The 14,129-nt window shown below is 42.3% G+C and overlaps 1 pseudogene; it reads right to left on the bottom strand.

Annotated features, from left to right (window-relative positions):
- Positions 1 to 7,128: 7,128 nt before the first annotated feature.
- On the bottom strand, positions 7,129 to 13,919 carry LOC133926672 (uncharacterized; annotated as a pseudogene).
- Between the last annotated feature and the right edge of the window lie 210 nt (positions 13,920 to 14,129).

Here is a 14,129-nt window from a genome sequence, read left to right as displayed (position 1 = left end):
CAAATGAAGCTACTGACTTGTTACTCTTGATGGTTGACAAAACCTAGTCGGTCTTTGGTGATTTGAGGTGTCTTGGTGAGCTCTTGTAGTTCTTATGGAAGCCCCAAAAAGAGCGATGTGCTTAGTTTAATATTCACCAATCTAGAGATAGAGAAGTGACAATCATGTGGGAGCACTTGAGTCTTGGTGATTCAAGGGGCAGCTATATTCTTGGTGGTATGCTCCAACGAGGGCTAGGGGAGAGTGTCAACTCCTCGACACCTTGGAAAATAATTTGATGTTCTCTTGTCCATCTATTTCCTTTCTTGCAGTTACTTTGAGCATTTATCTTCATGCAAGCTTTTAATTCTGCAATTTGATTAGTGTCGTTGCTTGCTTGTGTAGTTTCCTTGCTCTAGCTTGTTAGAGTAGTTGTTTTATATTACTTCTAGGATAAGGTTTCTACTTGTTTTATATTAATTCAGTTGTAGCATTTTTATTTAATACCCAATTCACCCTCTCCCTCTTGGACCTTTTGATCCTTTCAAGTGGCCAATATGCTAAATTGCCAACTGGGTCACCTCCCTTTGAAGTATCTGAGCATCCCTATTTCTGATCATAAGTTGGGGTTGGTTGCTTACTTTGGGATCCTCAACAATATGGTCAATAGGATTGACCCTTGGAAAGGCAAAAATATAACCTTAGGGGGTAAATTGACTCTAACAAACTCCTATCTCACCAGCCTCCCTATGTATACTATGGGTTTCTACCACCCTCCTGTTGGTGCCCACAGCAGGATGAATACTATAAGGTCTATGTTTTTTTTGGAGGGGAGCTGAAAAGGTGAACAAATACCACATGGCCAAATGAGAGGCCATCTGCCAGCCAAATGACTATGGAGGTCTGGGCATTTTGAACACCACGACCATGAATGGATGCTTACTTGTCAAGTGGATCTGAAAAATCTGCTTTGGTTCACAAGATACTTGGTGCAAGCTTCTCAAGACCAAATATATGGCAGATGAAAAATTCTTCACTTCCAAGCACAAAGGCATGTCCCAATTTTGGCAAGGTTCCGCATAAAGTCAAAAATCTTTTCCATTGGGGGGAGGGGGCCTTATACAATGTTAACAATGGTAGGAAGGTTGCCTTTTGGAAAGATGTTTGGCTTGGAGATTCCCCTCTGAAAACCCAGTTCTTGATCTTTTTTGTATGTGTTCTCAACAAGATGTTTTGGTGGCTGACTGTTGGGATAACGAGAACTGGGACATTCAGTTTAAAAGAAGTCTTACTGAGGAGGACATCTCTCGGTGGGTTGAGCTCATGGATAGATTGCAACATGTTCATCTTAATGGGAATGAAGATGAGGTAATCTGGACTTTGGATAAATCAAGAAGATTTACCACTAAATCTTTATATATATTTCTCACCTTTGAGGGAGTCTCTAGCAGGGGAGTTCAGACTATTTGGAGATGCAAACTCCCTCTCAGAATTAAAGTATTCATGTGGCAAATGCTTCACAATAAGCTCCCTGTTGCCACGTCTCTCAAGAAATGGGGGTGGTAAGGGAGTGAGAGATGTTCTCTCTGTGGAAAACTATAGACTGTCGATCATATCTTCTTTGGATGTGTAATCGTCCAGTGCATCTAGAGCGTCGTGCGGGAGACATTTCGGTGGAATGACTTCCCTTGCTCGGTAGCTGACTTATGGACAAGTTGGCTCCTGGGGATTCTCCAAATTTCTCAAAAGTTGGGCTAATTCCTTTTTGCAGGTCTGGCATGGGCTATGTAGCGATCCAGAAACAAAATGGCGATCGAGAAGAAATTCTCAAACAAACCGCACGAAGTCTTACACGTTGATGTATCGTTCCTGTAGAATTGGAGCATTCTTCTCAGAATAGATGACAAGCTCAAGGTGGATAGTGCCATAAGGGAGATCAGGGAGTGGGCTCGTGGCTTCATTCCCGCTGGGGGGCTGATGTCTAATGCTTTAGTGCCCCTAGAACCTGTATAATAGGATAGATGTGCTCCGGGTTGTTTCTTTACCCCGCTGCGTATTCTGTGTGGTTGGTATGACCTTATATGGTGCGATGGTATCCCAGCCTTTTTTATGTTGTTCGTTTTCTCTGTACATGGACACTTTCGTTTAGCTTTCAATATAAACCAAGGTCTTTCTCTTTTTTTTTAAAAAAAAAAAACTTTCTTCAACTTTCGGCGCCCCCACCCGCACTATCCTCTACATTTTTGCACTCTCTCCCCTGGTCCACTAGCCGTCCTTTTATCGGACCGGCCTGCCTCTCTCGAAGCTTCCTCTAAAACCGACGATAAAAGAACATCCAAATCAATCCTCTGCCAGGAATCGCCGTCAGAGCACGCCTCCCCTCACCAACCTGTGTTTACACTGAGTGCATGAAATCCTTTGAGATTTCAGACATATGAAATGTAGGGAGCATGTGCAAATTAAGGTCTAAAATGTAGGAAGCATGTGCAAGTTAAGGTCGATGGTCGTGAGAGAGAAAAGAACCAGGTTTTAAATGGATATCCGTGGTGCTTAGACCCCTTTTCACCCTGTTGACGGACCGGGTGCAGTGTAACGTGCCCGCCGACTTCATGCATCAATCGATCCATCCGGCCCTAGCCTGTCTGCTGCGTGTATGTGGTGTGGTAAACGTACGGCATGCGTCCGGGTCATATATATCTGCAACTTGTCGTGCGCTTTTGGACTCTACTGACCGCAACCTTCGACCTGTCTAGGCTCGAGTCGTCGAGTACGAGTCAACGCGGCGCACCGGCTCGTAGCAGCAGAGCGGTCCATGCACGCCTAGTTCGATCCCTTGCGTGCGTACGTGGAACTTAGATTCTTTATTGGCAATAAAAATTTGTATATCTAGTCTATCTTTTTTATCTAATATTTACCTATTTATTAATTTTTTATCTATTTTATAAATTTTTATGTATCGAAATTTTTATTTTTTTCTATGAATCCAAACCTCAACACAAATAAATTGTTCTAATAAGGCATATGTATATATACGTGGAATGTACACCGTTTGATTGGCTACTTACTTGGCATTCATATAAACTTACGTACGTACGAACATGCATGTCGCGCTGTAAATTCCAAGATCCGATTAACCGACCACGCTGGAACGCATATCCCGTACACGTAACAGTCACTACTGACATGCACCGCGCAGGTTACTTAGAACTAGCTAGTAGTACTACTTACTGCTTTCTCAGTTGAACCGACCTCGCCGCTGTTCGCTGCCGGCGACAGTCAAAATACATCAAATCTTATCAAAATCTGATTAAAATACGATCAAAACTTATCAAAATCTAGTTAAATTTCGGTGAACGATGCTTGGATGGAGCCACAGAGGTTAGATGGTGGTGAGAGTGTACAGGAGCGAGCGTCAGTTAGAAGATGGTGTGTAGAGAGAGACACACATCAAACTTGATATACGGAGGAGTGTGATAGATAAAATAGCGTGGATAATAATAAGACTGTTGGAGAATTTTTTTTCTCATTTTGACTATTCACTTAGATGGTCTCGAGAATGACAATGTTTTTGAAGATCCTCTTCGAACTAGGTACTACACTACTACTTACATGCTTTGTCAGTTGACACGTGGGTGTATGCAGGGCTCGGCGACAGCTAGCTAGCTAGCAGAGCTGTGGCCGGTGGGGATTTTTTTTAATAATGAAAATCGGTGGGGTTTTTTTTAATAATGAAAATGTAAGGTATCAAGACATCTACGATGTATATAGTCATTTTTCAAAAATAGATACTCAAATTCATATTAAAAAGACTTGAACTTTTAACTAACTTGGATGGCCTGTGGGGTTTCTACCTGCGAGACGTAGATGGCGTCTGGGCCACACAGATGTGCGAGACGGAACGGAGCTGGAGGCCATATAGCTTGTCAAGATCATCGACCGGGAAGAAAAGAAAATGCGCATGCCCTAATGCCGGTGTTGAGCGAGCGGAGTCAAGCGACTGAGCGCAGTGAGTGTACGGATTGAAGGCCTCCTCTGGTCTGAGACCGTCCCCGACGACGAGCAACTCGAAAGCGGCCGCGCCCGCTCTAGCGGTAGAGTTTGTTGGTTTGGGTTCGGTGTCTGCATTTCCGCTGCCGCTGCTGCTACAAGGTTTCTTCGTCCGAAAGCGAGCAAGCGAGCAGCAGCAGCAGCCATCTTACTATCTCAGTTCTAAAATAGATATCATCCTAAAATATATAGTTAAATTTTAGAAACATGAACAACTAATATACTCAAAATTATTAGAATTTAGCATATAAAAATAATAGTAATAAATTTGTCATGTAAAATACTTTAATTTTATCTAATTTTTATTTAAAAATGGTATCAAACGTAATAATTAAATGTGTTTATTAGAGAATATTCTAAACGCTGGATGTGCAAAACTCGACTCTCGGGGCCCCCACCGCAAGACTTTGGTCGGGTGGGTTAGTGTACCCAAGGCACGACAATGACGTGCTACGTACGCACGCACAGGTGCAGCACGCCGCATATCGATCTCTTGGCGGGGCGGTGCCCGATTGACAATACGTGTCCGGCGACGACGACGACGGACGGCTGCCCGTACGTGCAGCGTGCACCTCTCCCTTCCCCGGCTACGCTTGCTGCATGCATGCATGCATGGTTGGCGCGCCCTGCTTCCACCACACCTTCCTGCCTCCTTCTGACACCTGCAAAGCTAGCTAGGCGCCCCGGCTACGTGCACTTGCGAACGACGACTTCGCCTCCTCATTGGTTTCGCCTCCTCATTGGTTTCGCCTCGTCATTGGTTGGTAGGTGTGATGTGATCGCGCGAGACCACCAACAAACACCGTCCACTTGGCGTCGAATTTCCAGCGTCGTCGTTGGCTGGCTTGCATTGCTAGCTGGACGAGAGCTAGGAAGATCGGTCGATGGACAAGCAAAAGGCAAGGCAATCAGACGTCTTTCGCTTGGCAAACTTTTTGTCAAACCACGCCGGTGCTCGATCGTCCCTCCTTTTGGTTGCTGCCGAAAATACAACGCATCGCCAGGGGGAAAACTAAAGCGATCGAGAGGAAAACTTGACACGCGCGCGGCAAGATTATCCTCGGGAAGTGGCCGCCGGTGAAAGGAAACAAATCAACCCAACGCCTAGTGCGAAGCTACAGTAACCTATCCGAGTGCACTGACAAAAAAAAATCACAGTTATTACTGATTTAATTTTGCAGCTTATGCACCACTTAATCTTAAATATGTACATCTAGATCCAGATATGTTGAAGTATATATATACTTAAATTGTTAGAGCTCTAGCTTTGTCTCTACGTACGCCGCCGCCGACTCACCTGACGACGAATAAAAGACGGGACAAAAGCTTTGAAATGGTGACACGTCTGGAGCTCGATCGATCCTTTTTCTCAGACCGGTGAAAAGAAGTACGACGTGCTTTCCAGTTTCGATAATTCAGTACAGGGACGCGGCGGCGGCGGTGCTCGATACGGGGAGGTAACCTGTGTGAAGTGAAGCTTCTTGGCGCCCGGCCGATCCGGCCGCTGGTTGGCTGGTGCAGGATTAAGCAAGACCTGCCCAGGACGAGCTGAAACGAAAGCCGAAAGATCCATACGTGTATCATATCTATTCATATATGTGTTTCACTTTGCTACGTTAGATTGGGACAAAGCTGGATTACTACTAGCTACTTCAAATTCCTGCCCTAAACAAGCAGTCGCCAGAATAGTACTTTTTTCAGTACTACTTCAAATGATAGCGATGAAGGACCGCATAAAACTGTGGAAATGATATCGATCGATCACATCGAATATATCCATCTATCTGCTTCCTTTTGTTCGTACTCCTACTCAGCTCCATATCCTTTACATTCCAGCGTGTCAAGTTGGGTTAAGAAAACTGTTTCGTGGAATGCATTATCTGCCTAGCTCGACCAGTTCCTGGCGTCATCACGTACGATTCTTTGCTTCTTTACAATCCAATCTGACGGCACAACCTTTCCTTTCTGCAGGACCGAATCATTTTCTTCCTTTCTCTTCAGCAGATCGATGACGCTAAGTTTCCATGGGGTCCCTTAAAGGGGGTATTTAACTATTTTCCAATCTTATAACTCAGATAGTCTCATACGTCAGCAAGAAACCAAATTAATATAAATTTAAAGAGTGGTAGATAGTTAAATAATCTCTTAAAAAGTTCCACGGCAACTTCACTTGCTTGCTTCTGGGCCTGGCGTTTGTTTCGATGCTTTTAAGTCCTATTTGTTGCAGTTCAGGATTATAATAAACTAGCTTATTTATTCTAAGTTGGAATAAATAGCTAGTTTATTTATTTAGATTATTATAAGCTAAAACTTATATTATAATAATCTCATAAGCTGTGAAAAGAAGCTTATTTCAATTTATTTTAATTTTTTATTATACTATCTATTAAATTTAGAGAAAATTACTCACCAATGCCACTCTCTCTACCCTACATCTGAATCCCCCGTCCCCTATCGAGGGCATTGCAGACTTTTACCAATAATCCAGACTCCAATAATCTAGGTTGACAAACAGCTCATAGCTTATTTCCCTCTGATTTATCATAATTCAACTTATTATAATTCACCATCTATAAAAAATCGCTTATTATAAACTTAGGCCGTTGAGGTGCTCGGCTTCCATATCTGTCTATTCAATCCAGGGGCCGTTGAGGCCGGATCCTCATCACCTTCTGGTTGTCATGCACTACCACTAGAAATACTTGATCCATCCGTAGGCGTTTGTATTTTTTTCTGACAGGCACAACAGAATTGAATGCAACTAGCTATAGTCTCCATTGCAAATCTCTCTAAAATAAATTTAATCCTGTCGATCCAAAGACAAGGAAAGTCTTGTGCTTGTAACTTCCAAGTTAGCGTTTTGACTGAATTGTATTACTTGCGGGTAAAACTCACCTTCAATCATACGGACCCGGTTCAGAAGTCATAGCCGTGGCAAACAAGTAAAAATGCTCCTCGTAAATGAATGCAAATGAACTATTGACAGAGCTATGGTTGGAGCAGGAAGGCTGGAATTCTTTCAGACTTCAGACAAGCAGAAAGTAAACGTAATGTGAAGGAAACCTCTGCACGACAAGCACATATTTTATTCAGTAAGCAGATATTACATTGCAGTTCATATTTTACTTTCGATGATTACATGACGGCACAATATTAAAATTACAACACTGCTTGAAGCAAAATTTGGTGCTATATGCTCCAATTTGGCACATTGGTTTCATGAATAATAACGGTCTTGGCTGATCTCATAGCAAACCTGTCAAACACGCTGTATACAACAATGCTGAAGCTCAAGTGATCCTCTTCATCGGAATGTGCAAATGGCCTGTTTCGGCCCAAAAATTATTCTACTTACAGAAGGCAATGTGTATGTAACTAGTAACTGAGCCCGAGCGTTGAGCAGGCGATAATAATTTCCTCATATGTACAAGAAAAAAGCCAAGCTGTAGAATAGAATTACACAGCGTCCTCTGTAGCGAATGAATCATGGGTGACCTGGTTCCGTTTCTGTGTTTCTATGACCCTTTGCATGGCATAATGACACCTACAAACCAGAAAGGTCAATTCTTTTAGTTCAGAAAATACACCGCCAAACATTCTTGCAGTTTTCTTTGCCAAATTCTGTACAGTTACTAATTCCGCAAAAAAGGATACATGGATGACATTGCCATTCACTAGCAAGTCCTACACTAGTTTTTGCCAGAGTGCATTCCATACTGCAATGTGTAAATATGTGCTGATGACACACTGCAATGGTGATCTTAGATTGATTAAAGGGCTAACTGAAACCGGTGTAATTTCATTCTGCTAATATAGAATGGTCTGGAATTCATACATGCTGATTTTCATCCGGAATAGCACAGAAATATATCCCTTAAATATATAGAACTTCCACGTGAGAAGAGTTTTTGAGGACATACCTCCAAGGGAGACGATCAAGGAATATGCAAGGCGTCACAAGGTACATAAAATCTTTCCAATCAGCTATAAATGCTTTGTAACTCTTGTTCTTGTGACGAGTCATGACCGTCTTCTGCAATGTAGAAGTACCTTTCTTCACTGGAACAATATGAATAACGAGGCCAGGGAGATAAACCTCTGGTGATTGTCCTTCAGATGAGCTTATTGTGCTGATGTGGTCATTAGAAGTGGGTGTGAGTTCAGTACCATTATTGGAGGCGACATGTATCCCCTACCACATTCAAACAAGCCATCTTCTTGAAACTGACCACCTCTGTGTGCATTACTAGCTTCTCCACAACATGAAACATCAAGAAAACCACGGGAAGCAGCCATGCATTTCCCTCCATCACTAACAGCAGTCATCCGAGATCTGCCCAACTCATAGTTAATTGCTGCTGTGGAGCTAATTTGAAGTTTGGGAGTATTTATCAAGCAAGATATTGCTTGGCCAAAGAGAAAGAAGCCACCTCTAATTGTATGCATTGGATTCCTTCCATGGACTTGATCATTACTTAGCTTAGCCTAAGTGACTGTCTGCAGAGCATCAGTTGAAGCACAATGATCTATTGCATTTTTATCGTTTGTTCTGCCACTCATGATTCCACCAATTACTTTACCAATTTTAGCAGAATTGGGTGAAGTATACTTTGAGAGAGCTCTCACAGCTGAGCCACGCAATCTAATTACTGAGTTCATGGATAACCGTGCAGAAAATTCATCATTGTGAACTATGCTGTAAGTGATGAACGGTTCATCAGAAATCACATGTTGCTGTCAGTATTGGTAAATAAATAATTATACAGTAAAATCACTTTTACAGGAATTTAAATTACACCTGGTAACAAATTGTGAACATGCATCTGCTATCACATAATCCACACATGGAGCAGCTCCATATGCATACACATGTAATTGTGGAAAACGTCCATACAGCTGTGTTTTCAGAATACAAAAATGACTGTCAAAAGTGAACTTACTTGCATGAAATCAAATATTAAGTCAAAGTAAAAATGTAAATTTGCACCGTAGAGAGTGCTTATGAAGGATGCCCCAGGCTCCAAGCCCGTATTATTGTCATTGATAAATTGTAAATAAGAGTTTTTTTTGTTTTTAAAAAAAAGATAAGTTGCAAATAGGAACTAAAGACATGCATAATGGTTCCCTACAACAGATGACTTCAAATGAAACTAAACCAAAAATAAACTCCAACACTGAGCATTGCATGCTTCATTTATTGTTTAATCACTGAGCATTTTGTGTATTTTTACTCATTATTGCAGACTAAGGGGCTATTTATTCTGATAAGAAAGGATTGCTTGGCTAATATAGTGAGCCCATCTTCCAAGGTGACCTGCTACAGTGCTGCCAAAAAAATCAGTAGACGAAACCATACAGGATCCCTCTAAATATTACTTGCTGGGGTTTAACCTCCTCTAGGAACCCTGCATTTGATCACCATATCCAAGAAATTAAATCCTAAAGCGTCCTATCAACCATGGGCTCGTTGCAGCAACCATAAATCCCCAAGGTGAACTCAACTGTCTACAATTGTAAGACAAATGATTAACTAATACAAAATTATTTTAGTTACTTATGGGTATGCATCCACATTTGAGAGAAGTGCGATAGCTAAAAAGATTCACTCAAGTTTCTAACTAAATATGAAAAATCAACATCATCTAGGGACTGGAAATAAATTCCCTGTATGTTGAAAATAAATAACTTACCATAATACCAAGAAGTGCAGCACAGAACCTCCTAAAGAATGTCCAACAATTTCAATATTGTATCCATGGCACTCACAACCATCCCCAAGAAGAGAAGATAAAAATCCAACTGTCACTGCATCAGTCTTATCTGCAGGCAGTTCCACGACAGCAGTTAATGGTATGGTGCTCTGCAGTTTGTCAAAGAATAAGGTGATAGAGAAAAAAATTATACTAGAGTAAAAAGGCAAACAAGTCATTTGTTGCAGCAATTAAGGTATTCTTGTTCGTAGTTAGTGCAATACTAGTTCTGACCTACTGTAGTAGCTTAAAATTAAGAAGAAGAAAAAGAAACATACAGAGATAATCTAACATGATGTGCATACGAAATAGAAATAATGCATTTGGTTCTGCGTTGACCTTGATGTATGGGCTGTCCCTCAAGTTTTGTGTACAGCTCTCGAGCTGATTCAACAATTCCTGCATGGAGTCAAAACAATCCCTCAAGTTTTGTGTACAGCATTCTTCATTTGAGGGGACAACTGAACAGAACTGCAATAGAACAAATCATCTCATCAGGCAAAAGAAGAGTCAAATTCAAAAGTTCAGGGGTGACCATCAAGACCACAGTGTTTTAGATCCATTTCCTAGAACAATTTTGCAGGTTCATTCATTGCAGCTAACTAGTAGGGATTATATGATCTAAGAATCGTTAACCAGTACTTCTTCAGTCATCCACCTAGTAGTGATTGAATGGTCTAACCGGGTGATGATATGCCCTAACAGGTGGACTCTATCATAACACGTGCGCCAGGGAGAGCATCCGTTCCTTGTATACGACCTAATAGACTTGTTTCTAGAACATAAATGCATAGGACGTTGTCTGATGGTATGACTCACAAAGGCCACTCATTCATTTACATGCCTTTTTGCAAAAGAAATCTACAGTTAACTCTCAATCAGTTTCAGCATAAGAAATAAGGCACAGGGACAGTGAGTTACTTGATCAACCCATCCAAGTCATCCATGGTAAGGGAGCGTTCCTTACACAAGCCATCGGTTATAACATCTTCTGGTGTCTCGGTTCCACGGATGGCAATGACTACTGTATTTAAATCATGTAGGACAACAACAAAATAGGCGGCCTCACATTTCTTCTGCAATCAGAAAAGAAGAGACCTTGGTCACAACAAAATTGTAACTACAACTTGATTCAACTTGATTTAGAGGATGAGCTAATTTACCTGGCTAACACGACCTTTTTGGAGGATTTCTGGGGCCACATTGACATATTTTAGGAAAGCAGCTGCATGCCCTCTCCACCAGTTATCGCCTTCAAGGATTGGTCACCTGTGGAAGTAAAGTTCTATAAGCATGATTATGCATCATGCAACAACTGAAACATACTTTCGAGTCTCAACTAGTTGGTTCGGATGCAAATGCAATTTGTTTTGTTTTCCATTTTACTTTTGAATGCAACGTAGAAAGTGAGCAACAACTCCTATGAGCCTGTCTATGCCTTACCAATCACATTATGGAAGTTTACCAAAACAAACATTACTCTGTATTCTTATTCTTGCCTCAAAAGAATGAAAAGACACCAAACTGAGAAAGCATGAATTATAATTTTTTTTACCAGATTAGCAGGCACTGACAAAAAAACATCCCAATCTCTGCATTCTAGACAACATAATCTAATTGTTGACAGCAAACTATTTAAAGAAGGCTCACAATATTTACCTAGCACGAGTCCATGGAGTCAAAACACCTTGCTTATTTAGCCACACACAGGGAAACATAAGAGGATTCCTTCCAAAATCAAGCAGTGGGCCCTGAAAAGAGAATATGTTAAATATTTGTTGGAAGAACTGAAAATGAGACCAAGCAAGGATGCAGGGAATAACTGTATAGGCAGCTTCAGAAAATGGATGAAACAAAACAGCTTCTTGGATGAGATCTTGAGGAGCCTCCACTTGCTCTTTTGAAATAACTGTGGACAACTTAGATTTCTGCAGTAGTGAAAACCCAGAAGGAAAATCATTTGGGATGCAGATAATAATGGTGAACATTAATATCATATAACCACATCATCCGGTTTCTCTTTAAAAAGCTGAATTTTCTTTTACTAGTCAGGGCAAATAATCAAAGTTCCAATACGGTTCTCTAAACTATCATTAGGCTTTAAAAGGTTCATGATATAGCAGACCACAGTTTCTCGATAATTTTAACTGACCGCCCACCTAAAGTATTTGCGTTCTTAATCGCATTAATGTTATGTGACTCTCTCCATTACACGAAGATAAATCACATATTGAACAAAATTGAATTTTGGATCGCAAGGTAAATAGAAAATCAACCTGCTACGAGTTCAGGATGACCAGTTCTGGATGCACGATAAGCCATAAGGTCACCCAATAACTTCGCCACAACACATATATCGTCATCTTCCATCACACTCCTAGCAAGAACAAAGCTAGTGAGATTGTTCAGGTATCAACGATGTTAGGATATAACAATCGGCACCAGACATGGACGTACGAATACTTAACCCGCCCTAGACAGCATAAAACCTCACGGATTCATGATCAAACACCTCCCGGTAGTGAGCCCTCCACGCAATATCATGGGATGCATAAAATGACCTCCACCTTAGTACATCAGAACCTGTAGCGCACTGAACTATAGTTGCCACCCACATACTGACAATAAATATTATTAACATGATGCGCTTCCAGCCACTGTTGTCCTGATTCTGTCCTAATAAGATTCACATAACAAGACTCAGTGATCAGAATTAATCATGAAGGACAGGGGCACACAAAACAGAAGAAAGAGTATGAAAACCAAATTCTTTGTACTATAAGAAAACTCAGCACATGCTTCTTCAATAGCCAAATTTTGTCCAGTAAAGTGCACAATGGCACATAGAGTCCTCAAATCATACATACCATGTCAAAATAATTCCAGGATCTAAGGGAAGATATATCAGTATGAAGTCTCAACAAACATCTTATTCAATCCAATCCCCAAAAAACAGTTTATGATATTGTGCATGTACCTGAAAAGCACTGGTTTGAAGACCCTCCGGCCAAGACATCCTTTATGATGATACACATCAAATAAACTGCGAACACAAATTGCAGCATTGTAATGACCATCCCAAACCGTGTCCACCAAAGCCATCTCTTGTACCGTACCTGTTCACAAAAAGAATAAAGCTTCAGATACTACTTCAAGGAATCTAAATCCAAGTCAGATATGTATTCCATTAACACTAATAACGCTAGTTATTCCAAAAAGAAAACAATAGGAGGACAAACTATCACTAGTGAAGCTCTCTCCTGGAGGAAGTAATTGCGATTGTCCCATGCTGATGAAGGGAAAATTATCAAGACATTCATCGGCGTGACTTTACGGCAACAGAATTATTTAAGTAATTCAGAATATCCTTCTCTCGTTTTTCCACTTTTTATATCCTCATCTCATGATGGAGGCAAACATGTCAAAGACTCAGCTATGCTACTGCTGAAAGCTGCAGAGGTAGAGCGCACGATCGCATCAGTCAATGCGCTCTGGGCTCTCCCTGGCAACAGCATGAAGTAAATCTTAAAGCTGGGAACATGCAACACGGCCATCACCGCCATCTTGCTACGCTCATGGAAATACTCAGGGTCCGGAGCCAAGACGGCTCTGCTCACAAGAACCAACGAGGCATTGCAAGCACCCAGCACCGCGGTCCACGGAACCACCAAAGCGCGCACACGATCACCACCTCCCCGCCGGGTCTGGAAACCCAATTGGAAAGAACCGTGGAGAACTTGCGTACTTGGAATAGAAGGCTACTCTTTTGAGCACGGGCTCGCTCCAATTCGGCCATGAATGCCGTTATTACCGTTACCCCTAGGCTTCAAATAGCTCCCCATGCCATTTTGAACAATCGATTAAATCCTTCACATTTTACTAATTAGTATTAATCTGCAATTTACACAGGAGTAACTCGAACATAAAGATTGCATTAAGCTCTTGAGCTTGGAGCTTACTCGGGAGAGTTCGCGGAGGTCGAGCTCGCTGTCAACGTGGGCCCCGATGGCGCCAGCGGCAATGGCGGAGGCGGCGGCGCCCTGCGCGAGCCCCGCCGCGGCGGAGGCAAGGAGCGGCGGCGGCGTTGAGCAGCGCCGCGCAGGCGGTGGCCCACCGGACGGTGGACAGCACGCCGGCGGCCATGGGGGTTCCGCTTCGGCGCGGCGATGCGGCGGAGGCGCACGAGACTCGCGCCAGCTGGGCTCGAGATGCCGTGGGCATTGCCTGATGCCTGGGTTTCTCACGAGTGGGAGGGGGAGGTGGGGCCCAGCGTCAGTGAGCCTGTTGTTTGCGCAGCCATTTGGTTGCCAGTTGAGCTGCTCGTTTTGTGCTGCGCACCAGCCTCTGCGTACG

The sequence above is a fragment of the Phragmites australis genome, chromosome 1 (genome assembly GCF_958298935.1).
Source record: "Phragmites australis chromosome 1, lpPhrAust1.1, whole genome shotgun sequence".
NCBI lineage: Eukaryota > Viridiplantae > Streptophyta > Magnoliopsida > Poales > Poaceae > Phragmites > Phragmites australis.
The sequence above is the reverse complement of the archived record's forward strand: the minus strand, read 5'-3'. Positions and strand labels throughout refer to the sequence as shown.